Genomic DNA, 19,798 nt, shown 5'->3' with positions numbered 1-19,798 from the left:
TTGTGATAGATCTTCGACAAATTTCGAGAATTTAACTTGCAGACTTGCAGATCATCTGTTTATAGACTAGAAGTCAGCGTACGCCTAAAGCGACATGAGTTATGGCGAATTGTGACAGAACTTAGTTTTCCAACTGAATAGGCTGATATTCGCCACCATTGATGGTTTGAGGTCAAGCCTCAGGATCAGGGATAAAATATCAGTGATAGAGTAAGGAGGGGTAAAAGTGCGATGCGGGCAAAAGTGCGATTCAATGATTTATCGGTACAGATTCCGAGTAAATTAACTACATTGGCATGGATGGGTTACTACTTTAACAGCTTGAATCTAACGTAAACTTTGGTTGCTTACGAAGCATAGTTGCTCAGTTTTGTGCACATGTTATTTTGGGGCGGTTTTGTTGTAATTTTTCGTTATACGGCAAATACGATATCAACAGGAGGATATTACTTGTTAAAAATTTATAGCAGCGGTTTACATCACTCACATATCTGTTTTGAAAATACGGTGAAAAGAATTTACAAAATATATTTCGCTTTTCCGTAATTTAATCTAACCCCGTCAAGCGCCTAGTGGGGCAAAAGTGCGATTCACGGACGGGGTAAAAGTGCGATTCATGGACGAGGCGAAAATGTATAGCTAATTATGTACAGCTTAAGGCTCGAAGGATCGAAGATCTGCAGGAAACTGTGTGTTCTACAGATCTTGGCCGAAGGAATACAATGTTTTTCCGCTGATGAAACAAAACAAAGTTTCGATCTAACGGTGTCTGCAATACACCAGCGCAAAATAGAAAAGGCGCAAATTGAGAATATTCCTTACCGAAACATAACGCAGATTGGAGATAATATGGTTTTGTTAGCTACTGTTGTGCTAATTTCATGGATTCGAGCTTTGCACTTTTGACCCCGCTAGTGGGGTAAAAGTGCGAATCGGCACTTGATCAGAAGAAAGAAGAATTTATTTTGCAAAACACTATTACCGCAGATGATTTATAATTGAATGTAAAGACAATGAGTTACTGCATGACTATAAAATATATTATGTTGTTGTCCTTCTCTATATCTCACGAAAATTGATGACAACTTCAAACATCGCACTTATGCCCCGCCCTACTCTATATTATCGTTCAACGCACAGATCAAGATCATACAGTTCATGACAAACAGTGAATCTTTAGCTTTAAATGAAATATCAAAATTCACGTATGTATTTCTATGAATTCCTAAGCATTCCTAAATCAAGCAGTAGTATTGTAAAAATTTCTCTGCCCGCTAATTGATCAAAGTCAAAGTCAAAGTCAAATTGATATAGTCAAACTATAATTAATACTGTAATTGTAAATTTGTTTCTTTTTTTAAGATATACATTTTTAATTTGACTTAGCTACTATTAGAGCCTTTAATGTAGCAGTTGGTTGGTTTGAAAATGTATCTTTTCTCCTCATTTAGCTCCAGAAAGGCTGAAATTGACCTAGAAACAACGGAATACTAGCTGCTGAGAACACGTCTTGTGTTCTTTCAAGATAACCAGCAGATGGAGCAGCTCAACATCTAAGATTGTGTGACGAAGCCTTTCGTCGGCTTACTCTTCCCAAATCCATAACGTAGGAGTGACTCGCCATTAGCGGAACCTCCTTCCAGGGTCCATAGGCCAATTGGGTTAGATCCTGCAACCGGACCGCTGCGCTGCGCTGCTGGCTGGAATCGTCGCATTCTCCGATGCAACTGCCCGTGACACAAGCTGTTATCAAGTTTCATCGCCCACCATCGCAGTGCGGCTCGGCCGCCCGTTGGTGGCTTGGCTGCAGCGAGCGAACCGCTCGAGTTGGGCTTTACCCGGCTCTTCGTGGTGGCTGACAGGAAAACAGAGTTTTGTCCGCTGTCACACCGCATTCAACCACAGCCCAGTACCGGTTGCGGACGGATGCTGGCAGGCGCATGTAACACGATCTTTTCAGTCGCTCGGACAGACTTTGCTGGATTTGAACCGGCTCTGCATAGGTGCACTCAACCGAACCGTTCCCGAACAGATGACAGTAATTTGTCACGCTCGAAAGCATGCCACTATCGATCAACGTCATCGGAGGCGGTAACCGGCAGTGGCGGGTTGGACTCTGACTGATAAGGCAACGCACGAGCGGATGTCTGAGGATTCGGTGAATTCATGCAAACACCACCATGGTCCGGTCACGGTGCCCGCGTACGAGCTATTGACGATCATGTGTACCGCACTGAATGATGTTATCTCTTGGCGCGTGATAAACAACGACAGGCTATCTAATCACACCAGACGAATGCCTGCTGGAAGTCTCGTGAGTGAAGGCTGTTCGAAAATCGATTTCGGAATATTGCGTCGCCAAATAAATGTGTATTTGCACCACTTGACATTGACGGTGGCGTTTTAATAATGTCAGCCCCATTTATTTGTCCATGTTTTGAGAACACCCAAAAGTCTTTCAACGATCAGCGGAATTATGCACGATAAAGGTTTGACTCTATCAGAAAATCATTAATCTTCAAATAAACTGGAAGATGATTATCTTGTAACAGCGATTGTTCATGTCCTCCTACCTGCCGGTTGATTGCATTAACGAACAACTGCGGCTGGCAAAAGTTACCTTCAATGGTTCATTTTCCTTTCACTGACAAGTTTACTTGCCAGTCGGAGCAGCCAAACCCTGGTTGGGTCCGACCGACCGACCAACCGACCAACCAATCTCCAGCAGCAGAGATTGTTATCTCGGGTAGGATTTATCTCACCGATCGTCGCGCGGATCAAGAACAAGACCGCTGAACATGAGAATCGACTTACCCGCTCGGTTCCGCGCTCTGGCGTCTGATCACCCCTCCCGTCGTATAAGAAAAAAATACCCGACCGGTGCCGAAATACAGGGTCCTTCACAGGCACTGCTCCGGAGATAATCCCGAACGCAGCAGCAGCAGTCCGCCGCGCATCCAACGGCGGTGGCGGCGGCGGCAGCTGTGTGTGGTAGCCAACCGGTCGCTTGTAGCAGCCGCCGTTGATTGAAATTTAAAATTGGTTAATTTGATTTATTACAACTAAATAATATCGCAATCCTTTAATCCGAGAGCCCTTCGTTTCGCATCGGAGCCGCGCGGATTGTTTCGGGGAGTCCATCGAAGGTATGCGTATCGATCAGTAGGGTGGTTCAATGAGTTTTCTTACGCGTCAATCGATTTGAAAAACAGACGATTCTTAATAGTCACAAGTGAAATTCGAACATGTTTTATGCCTTTTATTTGTTATCTAAATTTGAACCGCTTTAATACTCCAATATGTTGTGGCACCACTGAATTGGCGCACTTCAAGTCCACAGTTGATCGGTATTCAACTGAAGAGAGCTATTATGGACTTCAAGTGCATGTGGTGGGGAACATGCTCTTCAAGGCGGTTTTTCTGTCCAAGAAACAGTATTTGCAACAGCAGCAGCACCAGCATCAGCAGCAGAAGCAGCTATGCAATTTGAAGATTATCATAATCATACACACAATGCACGCAGCACGCAAAATGCAACCGGCGGCAACGTAACTTCGTGTGAGCTTCCATGCCACTGACTGACTGGACGAGCATGTAAAGGATTATCCAGACCAGACGGTCACATGATTGCGGAGTTTGCTTAGGCAGGATTTCTTCGGCTTTAAAAAATATCCGTTTGTGCTATCAGTTCAGGCGTGTGAGGAAGATTGCTGCCCCATTCATTAAATGTGCTAGATATCAAGGGGTAATTCTTTTAGCTCTTTTACCCAATTAGCAATAATATCTAGACTCTAGACGTAGACATATGAACTGTTATTTCTATAATATACCAAAAGTCTACTATTGAAGTACCCCTCGGTAACTAAACTGAACTTTTTTTTGTCAAAGGCATTGACAAAAAAATACTCCTTTCAACGCCATTACAAAATCCCCAGATTATTTTGTTCAATATTACCTTCTATAGCCGGTAGCAAAATGCGTTTTTTAGCTAAAGCGAATGGAACGGTGCCTTAATCAGTGACATCAAGTAAAGGGGGGCAAAGTCAAACAATCCACGCTTTCCGAAGACTCCCACGTGAACCTCCTTTAATATGATGGGAAATAATTAGGGTCCAAATAAGTTTCCATACCACCCCCTTGGCCTTAATCTTCCATAAGCCAGAAAACACTACCGCCAGTCAGTGGCAGTCAGTGAGCTTGTACTTCGATCAAAACAAAAAAAACGGACTAAAGAGAAACTGTCCGATAATTGAGCAATTAGAATTTAGACCACCAGAAAAGATATTCGCCGCAAATGCTCTAGGGTAGGAGGGTCCGGACGCACGATGGGCCCGTGGCAAAAAAAGTAGAATGAAAAAGGAACATTTTTAGAGGAAAGCATTATTTACACTTTGCTCGGCCTGAATGAGTCAACTTCCTGCTTTAATCTAGCAAGGAAAAAAATAACATTTTATCTTGACACCAATGGTGCTGATTACTGCCAGGCCGTATTTTGGCGCTGTATTCACTGGATTAGTTGGAATTTATGGATGAAGATGTTAAAGGCTTACGTTAAGCTTAATGAATATATTAAATCTCCAATTATAACCGATGATTCATGATTCAGAAGAAGTTACTGCATTGTTTGTTATTTCTTGAAGGTTGAATTTAGTGATGTCCGATTTTTTGATTAATCGATCAACAAACAATTGAATAGTTTTTCCTCAATTGTTATTTTACGCGATCATTTGTGGATAAGTAATCGGTTAATCGACCACATTTCTATTAGTCATATTTCTTTTTTAATTGAAAAATGTAGTTTCAAATTAACATGTGAGCATTTAGTACGAGTTAGAGAAAGTTTTTGTGAGTAACTCAGACTTTTCAATCAAAAAGTTATTAAATAATCAATAATGTTATTAAAACGCATCATAAAAACCCAGCTCAAATTCTGTTCAAACGAAGAGGAATAACCAGAAGTTGCAATAAATGTTTTTGTAAAATCTTTTAAACAGTTCAAACGAACTGCTTCTTACTTACTCACTTAGCTGGCTTGCCGTCCTAAGACAAAGCATGTTGAACAAAATTTCTCCATGTAACTCGGTTGAAGGCTACCGCTCTCCAATTCCTCGGACACCGAGTACTCTCCGCCAGATCTCGCTCCTCCTGGTCTAATCATAATGCTCGCTGCCCTCCTGGTCGTCTTGTTCCTACCGGATTTGAGGCGAACACCATCTTTGCAGGGTAGTTGTCCGGCATTCTTGCAACATGCCCTGCCCATCGTATCCGTCCTGCTTTGGCCACCTTTTGGATACTGGGTACGCCATAGAGCTGTGCGAATTCATGGTTCATCCTTCGCCTCTGTACTCCGTTCTCCTATACGCCGCCGAAGATCGTTTTAGCACTCGTCGTTTGAAGACTCCGAGCACTCGTAGGTCCTCCACGAGCATTGTCCATGTTTCATGCCCGTAGAGAACAACCGGTCTAATAAGCGTCTTGTACAGGGTGCACTTTACACGGGGATCTAGTCTGCTCGACCCCAATTGCTTTTGAAGCCCATAGTAAGCACGACTTTCGCTGATAATACGCCTCCGAATCTCACGGCTGCAGCCGGCTGGTATAATTGTTCGCCATTACCAGTGAGGTAAGGTGGACAAATTCGTCGACTACCTCAAACTCATCGCTGTCGATCAATATCCTGCTGCCCAAGCGGCATCGGTCGGCCTCGGTTCCGCTGGTCAGCATGTACTTTGTTTTAGACGTATTTACCTTTAACCCAATCTTTTCTGCTTCGCGCTTTAGTCTGGTGTACTGTTCAGCCACCGCCACAGATGTTCTGCCGATAATATCCATGTCATCGGCAAAGCATATAAATTGACTAGATTTGTTGAAGATCGGGTCCCGCATGTTGAAAGCGCTCGGTTCATAACATCTTGTAGTGCTATGTTGAACAGCAGGCATGAAACACCAGCTTCTTGACGAAGCCCTCTGTGTGATTCGAATAAACTTGACAATCCAGCCGAAATCTAAACACAGCACTGTGTACCATCCATCGTAGATTTAATCAGTTTGATGAGCTTCCTGGGAAGCTGTTCTCGTCCATGATTTTCCATAGCTCTTTCCTGTCGATGGTATCATATGCGGCTTTGAAGTCAACGAACAAATGGTGCGTGGAACTGTATTCACGGCCCTTTGGAGGATCTGCCGCAGTGTAAATTTTTAATCCGTTGTAGACCGACCTTCGACGAATCCGGCTTGATAAGTTCTCTCAAATCTGTTCGCAATTGGTGATAGTCGGCGGAAAATGATTTGTGACAGCACTTTACAGGCGGCATTAAGAACGGTGATCGCTCGATAGTTCTCACAGTCCAACTTGTCGCCCTTTTTATAGATCGGGCAGATAACCCCATCTTTCCACTCCTCCGGTAGCTGTTACGTATCTCAAATTCTAACAATTAGCCGGTGCATACAAACGGCCAGATTTTCTGGTCCCATTTCAATAAGCTCCGCTCCGATGCCATCTTTCCCAGCTGATTTGTTGTTCTTTAGGTGCATGATGGCCTCCTTAACTTCGGCTATCGTTGGGACTGGCATCTCTTCCTGTTCCGCATTGTTGCATCGTCGAAATCGCTTTCCCCGCCGCCATGTTTCTCCGCCTGGCCGTCATTCAGGTGTTCGTCGAAGTGCTGCCTCCACCTATCGGTTACCTCACAATACTACCAATTTAATCCCGACACATTTTCACACGCGGTACAAAGCATTTGTGGGATCCGTTCAGTTTCTGGTAGAACGCGTTTCCTGAGAACGATGTGACGATGTCTGACTCCTTCAGCCGCGCGAGATCTAGCCTCGCGTCGGCACCGAATGTTGTTCACGTAGTCCGAGTCAACGTTAGCGGTTCGATGGGATCTGACGTAGATAATGTCTGAGAATTTTGTCTGATTACGTGACCTCCAGATGTACTTGTGTAGCATTCGTACTACGTACGACCATGTTCTTGGAGGCGGTAAAGTCGATAAGTCTTAGGCCCATTTCATTGGTCCGCTGGTGTGCGCTGAACCTTCCAATCACCGGTTTGTATTCCTCCTCCTGGCCAACGTGAACATTGAAATCCGCGATGACGATCTTGATATCATGTTTTGAGCAGCGGTCGTATACACTCTCCAACTGCGCGTAGAATTCATCCTTGTCGTCATCGTTACTTCTGAGGTGACAGCTGTGCACATTGATGATGCTTATGTTGAAGAATCAGAATACCGTATGGAACTCCTGCGACTACTTCAGATTCAGTTGTTGCTCAAGGATCTTCGGAAATGTAGTTGATTCTGACTGTACGAGCATCACCCGTACTCTTCAGTAGGTCGACGCAACAAATCGATGCTGTCGATCCTAGCAAATTATCGAAGCTTGTTTACCCCTGCCACGGTCAAGTTCTTCATGCCAGCGCATATCAGTCGTTCTAGACCTGCGTGCAGTTGTACGGAACGAAATCTCCGAAACGCAAATCCTGGAAAGTATTATTGTGATTATTTCCTTACTACCACTGCAACAGATTTTGTTTACCCAAGCGTTCCCGCTCTCACGTCATTCTCTCCATCAATTTATACCGGCTTGACGTAGCATGCTGCTCTAAGCATCTCAACGCATCTCCACCGATATCTGGAGCTAAACCGGGATGTATGATGCATTCCCCGTTTCCAGCTCGGTGCCTAACATGCAGCAAAACTTTTCCAAATCGCTGCTGATTTACTTCCAGAACGTGCGCGGACTTTGAACCAAAATTAATGACTCTCTTATTGCTGTAACAGAGTCGAAATTCGACATAGTCGTTTAAACGTAAGCCTGGCCTGACGAGAAGTTTCATCCGTAACAGCTATTCGAGAGCGCACCTTCCGTCTTTGGAAGGGGTGTTATATTTCCATGTGTGGACTCATTACTGCGACCGGTATAATTGATCTATTGTAATATCGTCCGGGTGTTTGCTGTATGAACTGCACTGCATTTCATTTTCCTATAATCCCCATTGAGTGAGCGATATTAAATTAAATTAATTAAATTTTATGCGTGCTTGTGTGTATTGGGGTTTGCCCTTCCTTCAACGCTTGATCTACCTAGCCCACTTATTCCTCGCTGCCAGCACTTTCTCATGTTATAGCCGTCCCTGGCGAGGACTCCTGTTCCTCTGACCAGTACACTTAACTATAGGAGGAACTTTTGCACTATTAAGAGGCTTTAGTAGGTAAATATATAGAATTCAGCATGAAGGAAGAGTAAATGAGGGGCCTGAGGCTTGATTCTACTAAGATTCGAACCCACGACCACTCGCTTGTCAAAGCAGACTCGCTAACCTTGTGGCTACGGAGCCTCCCAAGGGGCCGTAAACTTCTTCTTCTTCTTCAGCATAGAGCCGGGGTGGCTCGTGCCGTTTCAAGCACTTGTCTCCATTCAACTCGGTCTTGGGCCACTCGTCGCCAATTTCCTAGTCGTCTCAGAAGTCGCAAACCGCTTATGACCTGGTCGAGCCATCATGCACATTGGGCCCCCTTGTTCCTGGTGCCGGTGGGGTTGTTGAAGAGGACTATTTTCGTCGCACTGTCGTTCCGGCAATCTCACGACGTGTCCGGCCCACCGTTACCTGCTAACTTTCGCTAGTTGTACGATGAGAGTTTCCCCAATCAGTGCCTGTAGCTCGTGATTCATACTCCTCCGCCACTCTCCGCTTTCAGTTTGTACTTCGCCAAATAGGGCAGGGGCGCGTATGTCCTTCGTGAGCAGCGTCACGGCTTCAAGTCCATAAAGAATTACCGGTCTAATAATGGTTTTGTACATTGTTAGCTTCGTGCGGCGGCGTATGCTTCTTGATCATAGCGTTTTACGAAGGGCAGAGTAGGCCCGATTTCCCGCTTGGATGCGCCACTGGATCTCCTTACTAGTGTTGTTGTCCGTGGTCACCAGCGATCCCAAATACACGAACTACCACTTATAGTTCGTCGCCGTCAACGGTTACCGTCCGTGGGAGGCGCGCGTTTGTTTCCTTTGAGCCCTTTTTTTTATGTATTTGGTCTTCGACGCATTTATTTTTAGCCCAATTCTCCTAGACTCCGCTTTCAGTCTGGCGTAGATTGCCTCCGCCGTCGCAAAGTTCCTGGCAATGATATCGAAGTCATCTGCAAAGCCTAGAAGTTGGCTACTCTTGGTAAAAATCGTACCTCTCGTTTCGCTGCCCGCTCGTCGGATCACCCCCTCAAGAGCGATGTTGAACAGCATGCAGGATAAACCGTCACCCTGTCTCAACCCTCGCCGCGTCTCAAAGGGACTCGAGAGTGTCCTAGAGATGTGTACGAAACACATCACTTGATCCAATGTAGCTCTGTTCAGTCGCGTCAGTTTGTCCGGAAAACCGTGTTCGTGCATTATATGCCATAGCTTGTCTCGATCGACTGTATCGTATGCTGCTTTGAAATCAATAAAAATGTGATGCATGGGCATGTTGTACTCCCGACATTTCTGCAAGATCTGTCGGATAGTAAAAATTTGGTCCGTAATTGCGCGAGCCCCCATGAAACCCAGCTGATAATTCCCTACGAAACCTTGTGCTATCGGTGACAGCCGGCGTAACAGGATCTGGGAGAGTGCCTTGTAAGCGGCGTGTACCAGCGTAATACTGCGATGGTTGCAGCAGTCTAGCCGATCACCCTTTTTGTAGATGGGACAGATCACTCCTTCCATCCATTCCTCCGGTAGCTTTTCCTCCTCCCAAATCCTCGAAATAACCCCGTGTAGAGCCTTTGCTAGCGTTTCTCCGCCATGTGTATAAAGCTCTGCCGGTAGGCGGTCCTTCCCAGCGGGAAACTGCGAAGTTTATACACCATTGGCCGTTATCGTACGTGTCGGTGTGCAGACTATGGGGTGCTACCACCGGTCTATACATTTCTTCCCTACCGACTTGGGCGTTCATATCCCCGATGACGATCTTGATGTCCTGTGATGAGCAGCTGTCGTACGTTGCCTCCAGCCTAGCGTAGAACGCTTCTTTCTCATCGGCGGGTCTACCTTCGTGCGGGAAGTGCACGTTAATGATGCTATAATTGAAGAAACGGCTCTTTATCCTCAATACACACATTTTCTCGTTGATCGCCTTCCAATCTATCATGCGATCCTGCATTCCGCCCAACACCATAAAGCCCGTTCCCATTTCGTTGGTAGTTCCACCGCTTTGGTAAAACTGGGCCCTTCCGCCACGGATCTTCCATACCTTCTCTCCTTTGCGACAGATTTCCTGGAGAGCTAGATGCCAAGTTTGTGGGGTTCAAGCTGGTCAATCAGCACCCGCTCGCAACCTGCGAAATTTAGCGATCTGCAGTTCCAAGTACCGAGTCTTCATTCGTCGTCCTTGTTCCGTCGCTAGGTCGATGCCGAATGTTCCGCTCCGAATTTGCTTGAATTTTGTAAGGGTGATTTAATTTAGGTATGTAGCCGTACTGGGGCAACACTACCGAGTCTCGCGATGGGGCTGCCATCTTATAGTGCCCAGACTCACTATACCTCCTTCCCGGTTAGTATACTGAGCTGCTCCATTGACCTATTCACAATTTCCAAAACACTCGAGCATCTCTGGGTACCAGACTATCGGTGTAATCTATTCCCCCCCCCCCGTAAAGTCGACGCCAGGAGCATCAGCGAACATATTGACTCAGTTGGAAGAACGTATTCCCATCTAGCGACGAATGACTTAGCGGTGCTGTTCGGTGATTACAACCAGTCCGATTTAGTTTGGAATGTTCCTATAGACGATTGCCCTAACTTCGACTTCTAACGTTCTCATGCTTACGCAGCTTGTACCGCGCTTTTAACCGGTTTCTGTTTCCACGGTCTGACACGAATTAATCCAGTGTTTAACAGGAATAATCGCTGGTGGTATTTGACGCTTGCCAATGATCCTGGTATACAACTTTGCTCGATTACGGCAACGCCAGACGCCAGCCTGCTCGCAAGCCTCCATGGGGATACGCGCTGCCCTGTCGATTGCTTGCAAGGTTCAAGATCTTCCGCTCCGCGCGCATTTTAAAGATTACGCTGACAAGCTACTATACTTGCCAAGCGAAACTTCAACCGTGCCTGTAGTGATTTTTGAGTCTGTAGCCGGCCTACAACGAGGATGGCCTACCTGTAAATATGTTTCTGAATGATCGTAAGCGAACGATCGTGCCGATGATCTTCAAGTAGGCGTTTAATCGTTTTCCTGCCGACTGGACAATTTGCCTCTGCTGTTAGGAAACATGAAGTCAACAACCTCAACCTCAGCTCTAAAGTGCTCGAAATAATCGTGAGCGTTGCTCTGTTCGCTAGCTGTCAACATTACATTTTTTTTGAGACCAGCATGGTGTTCAAAACGTTCAGTCTCTACGAACGATGATTTCGTCTTGTCCTGCCTGTGTAACATGAATGAAAGAGTGCAAATTGATGCAGTATACACGGACCTGAAAGCAGCGTATGATCGGGTGGATCACGGTATCATTCTTGCAAGGCTTGAGTAACTGAAAGTTTCCGCACCGTTCTGCAAGTAGTTACACTCATACCTAACACACCGTCGGCTGAGTGCGAAGATCGGGTCCGAGTTTTCCGACTCGTTTTGCAACATCTCTGATGTACCCCAAGGAAGCAAACCCGGAACCACTACTCTTTTCTTTTTTTGCTTTCCTGCCATCTGGCTCTGGCTGTCGGTCTTCTTATGCCAACGATGTAAAAATCTTTAAGGTAATTAAAATGGATAATTTTTACAAACAAATTATAAATAAATAAATAAATAATAATAAATTAAACCGGTAGTTCATTACGGGCTTGAAACCAAGGTTGTTGCGTTCAGTTACGCTAACTTACGGACATTGGATTGCGATGTATTTTATTACTTAAGTACGCAGCACGATTGCGTTTGTAATATGCTAAAAAGTATAGGAGTGTTCGTATCACCATTGTACGGCACAGTATTTTTGTTTTTTTATGCCCGTAGAATGTTGTGCGAGATTGGCGTCATCTCCGTTGTCTACATTAATTGCGCTGCTAACACAAACTGCAATGTAGTTTCTATGCAACATTTATAGAGTTGAGTGTAATATATAATCTTTTTCATCCACGCCGCATCAATGGCGCTTAGAATCTACTACAAAAAAAACTAAATCTATAACAAACAAAACAGTTACTTTACTAATTTGTGAAAAAGGATCAGAGTAAGAAAAGGTAAAGTCTTGACATAAATGTGTTTTAGATTGGATCTCTCTTAACTGTCAGGCTGTCAGGTGTTGCTGTTTGGTTGACCGCACTGTGTCAACCCCGCTTCCATTCAATGTGATAGCTTTTTGATTCGAAAACTGATGAGATTTGATATGAAATATTAAAAAAAACAATAATAATAATATACTGCAAACAAAAGAAATGGTCCACTCCATTCTGAATGCTGCAATTATTGGGCAGTTCATAATTTCAACAAGAACCGTTTACGAATCTCCAAAAATATTTTCCCAGCATCATTTATGAGTTTTTTTTTGTTGCTGTGAAGGTAGGCATCGAACATTGACTTCGATTCATCGATGGGACCAGCTGGCGAAATAATTTTGATTGCAATATTACTGGGCAAGCAAAATCAAATATCATAAAAATAATTGGAAGATTTATTACAGAAGTGAAAAACAAATAACACTAAAAGTTAAGCATTCATACGTTGAAGTGTCATTATAGCTTTGAGAGGTGGACCAGTTCACATATCAAAAGTAATGAGTCCCCACATCATTGGTGAAAGCATTTTTCAAGAAGGCATCAAAACCTTGCCAAGTATACGATTATATCTTGTTATTAGTTTTGATTGGAACGTGTTTTTCGGTTCGATACACACGCTGTCGCCGCTGCTGTTGTTGCTTCTTCTGCTTCTGTTTTTATTTCGATAAGGTGTTAACACCGCTCCAATTGACAGTTTATTCCAAATGACGATAGCCGAGCTTCAGTCAGGATTGTCATGGTTCGAGTATCGATAGAGTCTGTGTCTGCGATATTTTGATACTTAGGCTGTATCGGAAACTGCCGCGCCGCCCCGAACAGACAAAGGCTGCCCGAAACAACGTGTGTAACAAATTTGACACATCGCTCAAATTGGAAGCTATTTTCGTGTGTCTGGAAATTTGACGCCAACACGCGCCCACCTGTGCTTATCATTCGATAACATCACTTGGCGAGGAAAGCGCAGCCCGGCGGCGGCGTGGCGTTGCATCCGCCTGGCAAGAAGTTGAATTACTTTTTTAAAATTAATTTTCGATTGTGTACCGATTGGTTACGCTTGCAGCAGCCTCCACGAAGCTAAACAGCGCATGGTTCGAATGAGAAGGAAGTGGGCGGGTTCCATCATCGGAATCATAAAGCTCTTAAGCTCTCGGGATACGATACCCCTTTGCTTGCATATGTTCTGCTTCATTTCTTAAGGTGAATTTGTCGAAATTAAACCTCACAAATTTAGCGAAATGAGTTCTATAATACCTTGATACGTACCTAGTTCGAAAATAAGTTCTGCCACCCTAAACAGGATCTCATTCCAGCGATTGTAGCGGGAGGATCAACGCAAACCGTACTCACCATTCCGATCGCAACCGGGGCGCAGAAGGGATACGGAAAGAATAATATTTGACCGTGTAATTAAAATAAACATTCAACCCCGCGTCACCTCCGCACGCACTTCGAATCCGAACGGCGCGCTCGGCATGCGGATGATCCTGAATTCAATAGTGCACCCGAGGCGGGGAAACTGCAGCCGAAACCCGGACGGCGCAGTGCAACCGAGCTAGCGAGCGAGCGAGCGACCGGTCGACCTTTTTTTTATTAATAACACAACAGCACCAACATAATGGGAACGGTTAGGACCTCAGCCCGCAGGAGATCCGTGTATGAGAAATATGATCAATTGAAAGGCATTGAGCGAGATACCAGAATGGGAAACAACAAGGTTGAAATGCGAGGCCCCCTACACGTTGCACCTGCCGGCATGCAGAACAAGGGGTTGGCTGGTGGTTGGCTACCTTCGCTGCTCGTCTGGGGTCGGGAAACAATGAAGAACCTGTAGCGATGCGTGCGTATTGTTTGGCTCAGCTTAGGCGATGGAATATTGGAATGTGGAGGGAATGAGATGGAATGGAATGGGATGGAAATCTGATTTGTGTGATATACCGTGACGAAATTGGATCAAACTTGTTGAACGGCGAAATGCGGCGGATGGATTGAAATTTTATCATCGAAACAACTGTCTTTCCTGTAGAATGTATATTCAGTTATGACGAGATATTTTAAATCGATAAGCTCAGCTTATTGATAGAATAATTGAACTGAGTATAGCAAGCCTTTGGAACAGCACAGTACCGTCGAAAAGTGATGCAAGATCTACAGATTTAGCAATTTTTTTTACGGTTATACAGATCAAATGCTCGTATCTACGGATTTTTATAAACTTTTCGGAAAAGGTTGAAAATTTCTTTCAGTTACAAAACTGACGAGTTCGCTCAGGTAGTAAATAATATCTCGAAAAGCGTAGCTTTATTCTTGAAGAATCGATATTAAAGTTTTTGACCGAGTTCATTGGAGAGAAACAAACGAACAGAATAGTAAAGAGGGTTTACTCTAATGAGTAGTAAATAGCAGTAAATCATACTGTCAATATAAACTTGCATTTTTCACTTTGATTTTGTTGGCATGATATTCTTCACTTTCAGGTTTTCGCTCTATGACCGTAGTATGTATTTTCACATTACAAGTTATACACATTACAAGAAAAATCCGTAGTTTTATCATCTGCGTTTTTATCACAGTTTATAAAACTTAATCAAATTTCACATCAAACTCTCGTATTAAATGGAAGTTTGATTGACATTTGTTCTTCAATTAAAGCTTCGTTAGCATAAAGTGTTTCTTAGTTTGGCTGAAAACAGATAAAATTTACATATTTTATCCCACACGTATTGTTCTAGATTGTAGTTGAAAAAAATTAATACTTGTTTGAATCAAATCAGTTCATGATACATTTCATATTTTCTCTATATCATTCAAAAACGCATACTCTTGACCGTGGTCATTCGCTTTTTGCCTTTGTTTTTAGTATTTTTATCTTTCATTTTTCGTCGTTTGCTTATTTCATATTTTGTCTTCAATTTTTAGTTTTTTTTGTTTTGGTACACACTTAAAACGTTCGGTAAAATTTGGAACAGCCGAATGTTCGGTAAAAATTTCGATGGTGCCAATCAACGTTTCCGGATCGTTAGTAATGTTTGGCATCAAAAAAAATTTTTTACCGAACGTTCAGCTGTTCCAAAGTTCTGTAAATATTTTGTCACCTTTTTCTGTTATCTTCTTGTCGTTTTTTTTGTTACAATTTGTTTATAGTTACTTTAATAGTCTGAGTCATTCGTGATTTCTGCGAGATTGGAATTTGAAACCGAGTCCTCGGCATAAGAGCCGTGAATGCAAAGCACTACACTGTGACCCCTCATTTTGTTGTTGTCTATTTAGCATTTGTTGATCTTTTTTTTAACATCTGGTATTCTGTCACTGTGTTTTTGTCTCATTTCAGCAATTTTTCTGTCATTTTTTATTGCTTTTTGTGGCGTTTTTTGGTTTGGTGGCGTCACCATTAGTGTTTTTTTTGGCATAGCCTGTCGCTGTTTTGCTGACATTTAATTGACTTTTCAAAATCTTCTACTATGGGCTACGTCTATTTATAGTCGTTTCGTCGTTTTGTATTGCTGAATGGCGTTTTTGTTACTGTTTTTAACATTTTTTGATGGCTTTAAACCGTATTTTTTACGTTTTTCGTCTTTTTGTCTACTTGTCTTCACTGCTTCGTTATATCTTTTCACTAGCATTTCACTGCCTGTTCGTTGTTTATATGCTATCGTTTCATCGTTCTTTCATCGTCCTTTCGTCACCTTATCGTTGCCTATTCGACATATCGCTGCTTTTTCGGAACTTTTTTATCGTCTTGTTGCATTCTCTCTGTTGCCTTTTCTCCGTATTCGTCGTCTCATCTTCATTTCTCTGTTGCATTTTCTTTTCATGGTCCTTTTACCATCTTTCCATCATATTTTCGTTTTTGACATTTTGTCGCCCTATCTTCGTTTTTATTGTTGTCTTCTCATCTTTTCATATTGTTCATCTTTCGCTTCCTGCTTGTTGCCAACACATCAAAAATATTGTTCCTTTTTGTCTTTTCGTTGTTCTTTCGTTATCTTTTTGTCGGGTATAATCGCCATATTTTCGTAGTCTTTTTGCATTTCAAATATCTCTTTCCCATTTTTTGTCGCAGTTTTAGCATTCTTTTCGTCGTATTTTTGCCGTATTTTTTCTCACTGTTCATTGCGTTTTTTGTCTCACTGTTCCATTAACTTTGAATCACATTTTTGTTAACATTCCGCTGTCTTCGCCGTCTGTTCGTTGTCTTTTCTAGCTATTTTAGTCATCTTTTCATCGCTTTCTGAAGGGTTAAATCACAGACAAACAGACATAACTCTTGGTAGAAAAATCAACAAACATTGTCGTACCTCACATTTTCCTTGAATACTAGCACCATCTATGATCGACATTCCCAAATATCAAATAGCAAAAGGGGTATCCCTTGAACTATCAAGTATTTTTATGGGGTATTCCCCTACTTTCATTAAAAAACGCCAAATTGACCAAAACGGAGACATTCCTAACTAAGATCAAATTTGAAATGACGGTTTAATGGTGCGAAGAATGGAAAACGAGTGTTACGTCTGTTTGTCTGTGGTTAAATGCCCAAGAGTATTTATTTATCGTGTAAAAAGAGCATAATGAACATCAATATATATAAAATAAGGATTTTTTCTACTTGATCATAAAAAACAACCTTATTCGCTTGATTTTGAAGTTCTATTGTACTACAGAAATCATATTAAGGAACTGCCAAAATGTGGGAAAAAACAGAAATGAAAATATTTTGCCATTTTGCCATACTCTAACATGGAAAATATCAGTATTACTCTAAATGTCAATATCACTACGATCACAAAGCGAAAGCAGAGAAATGAAGAATTTCATGCCATTAACGCATATAATGATGAAAATTTCTATCAAAGTGAAAAATGCTACTTCTTATTGACAGCGTTAAAGCAAATCTTCCATTTTTAATACAGTTCAGACATTCTGTTCATTTCTTTCTCTCTGAAAGAATAAAGTTATGCGTTTCGGGATATAATTCACTGCATGTAGCGTACTCGTGCTTTTTGTCACTAAATGAAACTTTTAATCTTTGCCGCAAAATTTATGAAAAACCGTAGATTTGAGCACATGATCCGTAGGTCCGTAGAAATTTCATAAAGCCGAAGAACTACGGATAAATCCGTAAATCTGGCATCACTGCTTCGAGGTTTTAGTCTTGACCTTGAAATGCGGTTGAACATATTTATTAATATTTTTTGAAACGGTGATTCTACAATTGATGAAGGGACGGTAGGGGAAAGTAATGATTTTTTTTTGGAAAATGGCCCCTAACCTTTCCACCCTTTCCCCCCATTTCGTTTGGCCGCATTGTTTCCAATATGTTTGACCGCATTTCAAGGTCAAGACTAAAACCTCCAGGTTGGTCTATTTTCATAGGAACGGAGCCTTTCTCCGAAAACCCGCGCTGAAAATCGCGGCTAACACGCTGACAGACGGAAAACGTCACGCGCAGCACCTTGCAAGTTGTAAGGGCCTGCACAGTGTCGTCGTCCTGAAAGTAAAAACAAGTTAGATTAAAACTTCTCGGTCGGTGGTTTCTACAGTTAACGGAGGAAGAAGCACAATTTGTGTGTCTAAAAATAACCCACAACCAGATACGTCGCTACATTAATAAGGGGGGTTGCGCAGTCTCCTTTAGTCCAGCGCCTCTATGGTTCAAAGGTACAAGTACCAGCGAGCCACACGCCCTGGCGAGTGTTGTAAGTTCGAATCCGGTTATAATCTCTGATTATAGCTTGGTTCGACCCATGCATTTTCCAGCATTGGACAAAAGGTAGGAGTCACAACGACAACTTGTTAAGCGCAGCTACCTATTACACCCCCCCCCTTACCTTTCCACCCTTTTCCCACCATTTTCCAAAAAAAATTCATTACTTTCCCCTACCATCCCTTCATAAATTGTAGAATCACCGTTTCAAAAAATATTAATAACCGTAAACGACTGGATTGTGCTCACCATTTAGGTTTTTGAACGCGGTCGAAATTCTTCACGATTCATACTGTTGAGCTGTGAGCTGTTCATACCGTTCGATGCGACGGTACCACCACGTATCACTGCCGAGGTGATGTTTTGAGGCAAGTTCTGATGTTGGGATAGCGATATTTTGTACCACGGGTATTCAACCCCCTCCAGGGTCTTCGCACATACACCCGCTCATCCGCCCAGTTAACTCCGGGGTACAATTCTGGCCTAACAAGCCAGTCGGGCGGTGCCGCTTCAGAGTAAATAGGATCTTTATACTAGCCCCGTAATTTTCCTGTACTCTAATAACCGGCTGCGAGGTCGATAAAGAAGCGTTAAGTTCTGAAGGACGTTTATATGCATGGCTTTGCTTTTTTAGGGTCTTCGTTCACTCTGGTGATTCTGGCGATCGTGAAGCAACCGAGAATCATGGGTGGAGAACCAGCGTCGCTGTGTATCAGCTGGACAAGCCACATCGAGTCGCAGTCACAACGGGTTTCAAATTGCTCACACAATGGCCAACCTCAACCTACTAGAGCAGATGCTTGGCTAAGGACATTTCGCTCGGTGCTGAGATATAATTCCATGTCGCCTGCTATTCTAATTGAACCGAATAACGCAAGTCTGCTGGCTTCGATCAAGATCAATGAGGGTCAACTTGGCGAACCGAAAACTACCAAAATAGGGCTTGGCAGGACTATTTGTGACACATACCGCTGAGGACTCGGTAATATATCAACTACACACTGCATAATTTGGTGAGAAAGTGAATGCAATGGAAAGTATTGGATTTTCGGTGCACAGAGATGCCGGAATCTTAGAACGATCTATGAGCTCGTAGACACTATAGCAAACCACAAAGCGGGTCCCTCGGGAATTCGGGATTTCAAAACCTTGCGAATGTGGCGATACGATCATCTAGGCCCACCTATTCGTACGTTTATTCACCTTTCCGATAGTCATGAAACGGTGGATGTGTTTTGAAAGGAGAATGGAAGCTGATCCCGTATTGAAAAGACGCGTGCATCAGAAAATCAAGTAATATTTGGAAGATGGACCAGATGGACCAGGTATATGAAAGTATACCTTTACGACAGAATTCACGTCGCGAAGCCAGATGAATTGTCTACTGCTTCCGGGAAAGAATGGCATCTATCTTTTGAAGCTGTTCGGAATCCAAAAAAACCAGAAAGATTCGCCTTATCTGGGACGCAGCGGCCATGGTAAAAAGAAAATCTCTCAATAATGTACTCTCAAAAGGTCCGAAATTCCTAGTTGTTGAAGGTGTTGTGTGTATTCCGGGAGTGAAAAGCGGCGGTCAGCGGTAACATCAAACAGGTGTTTCACTAGTACTTCATTCGGCATTCAGCTTCATTCGGCATAGACCATCATAGAGCATAGAGGCATAGAGGTCCTAAGCCATCCAGGTATATGTATTGGAGGTGGCATTCCATTTGGACACCACTTGCTTGCCAATTCAGACACAGTTTATTCAAAATTTTAATGCAGAGGAGCACGAGGAGAAGTACCCACGGGCGGCAAAGGCGTTCACCAAAAAGTATTATGTCGATGACCTGGACCTGAACA

This window comes from Sabethes cyaneus, chromosome 2 (assembly GCF_943734655.1).
Source record: "Sabethes cyaneus chromosome 2, idSabCyanKW18_F2, whole genome shotgun sequence".
Taxonomy (NCBI): Eukaryota; Metazoa; Arthropoda; class Insecta; order Diptera; family Culicidae; genus Sabethes; species Sabethes cyaneus.
The sequence above is the reverse complement of the archived record's forward strand: the minus strand, read 5'-3'. Positions refer to the sequence as shown.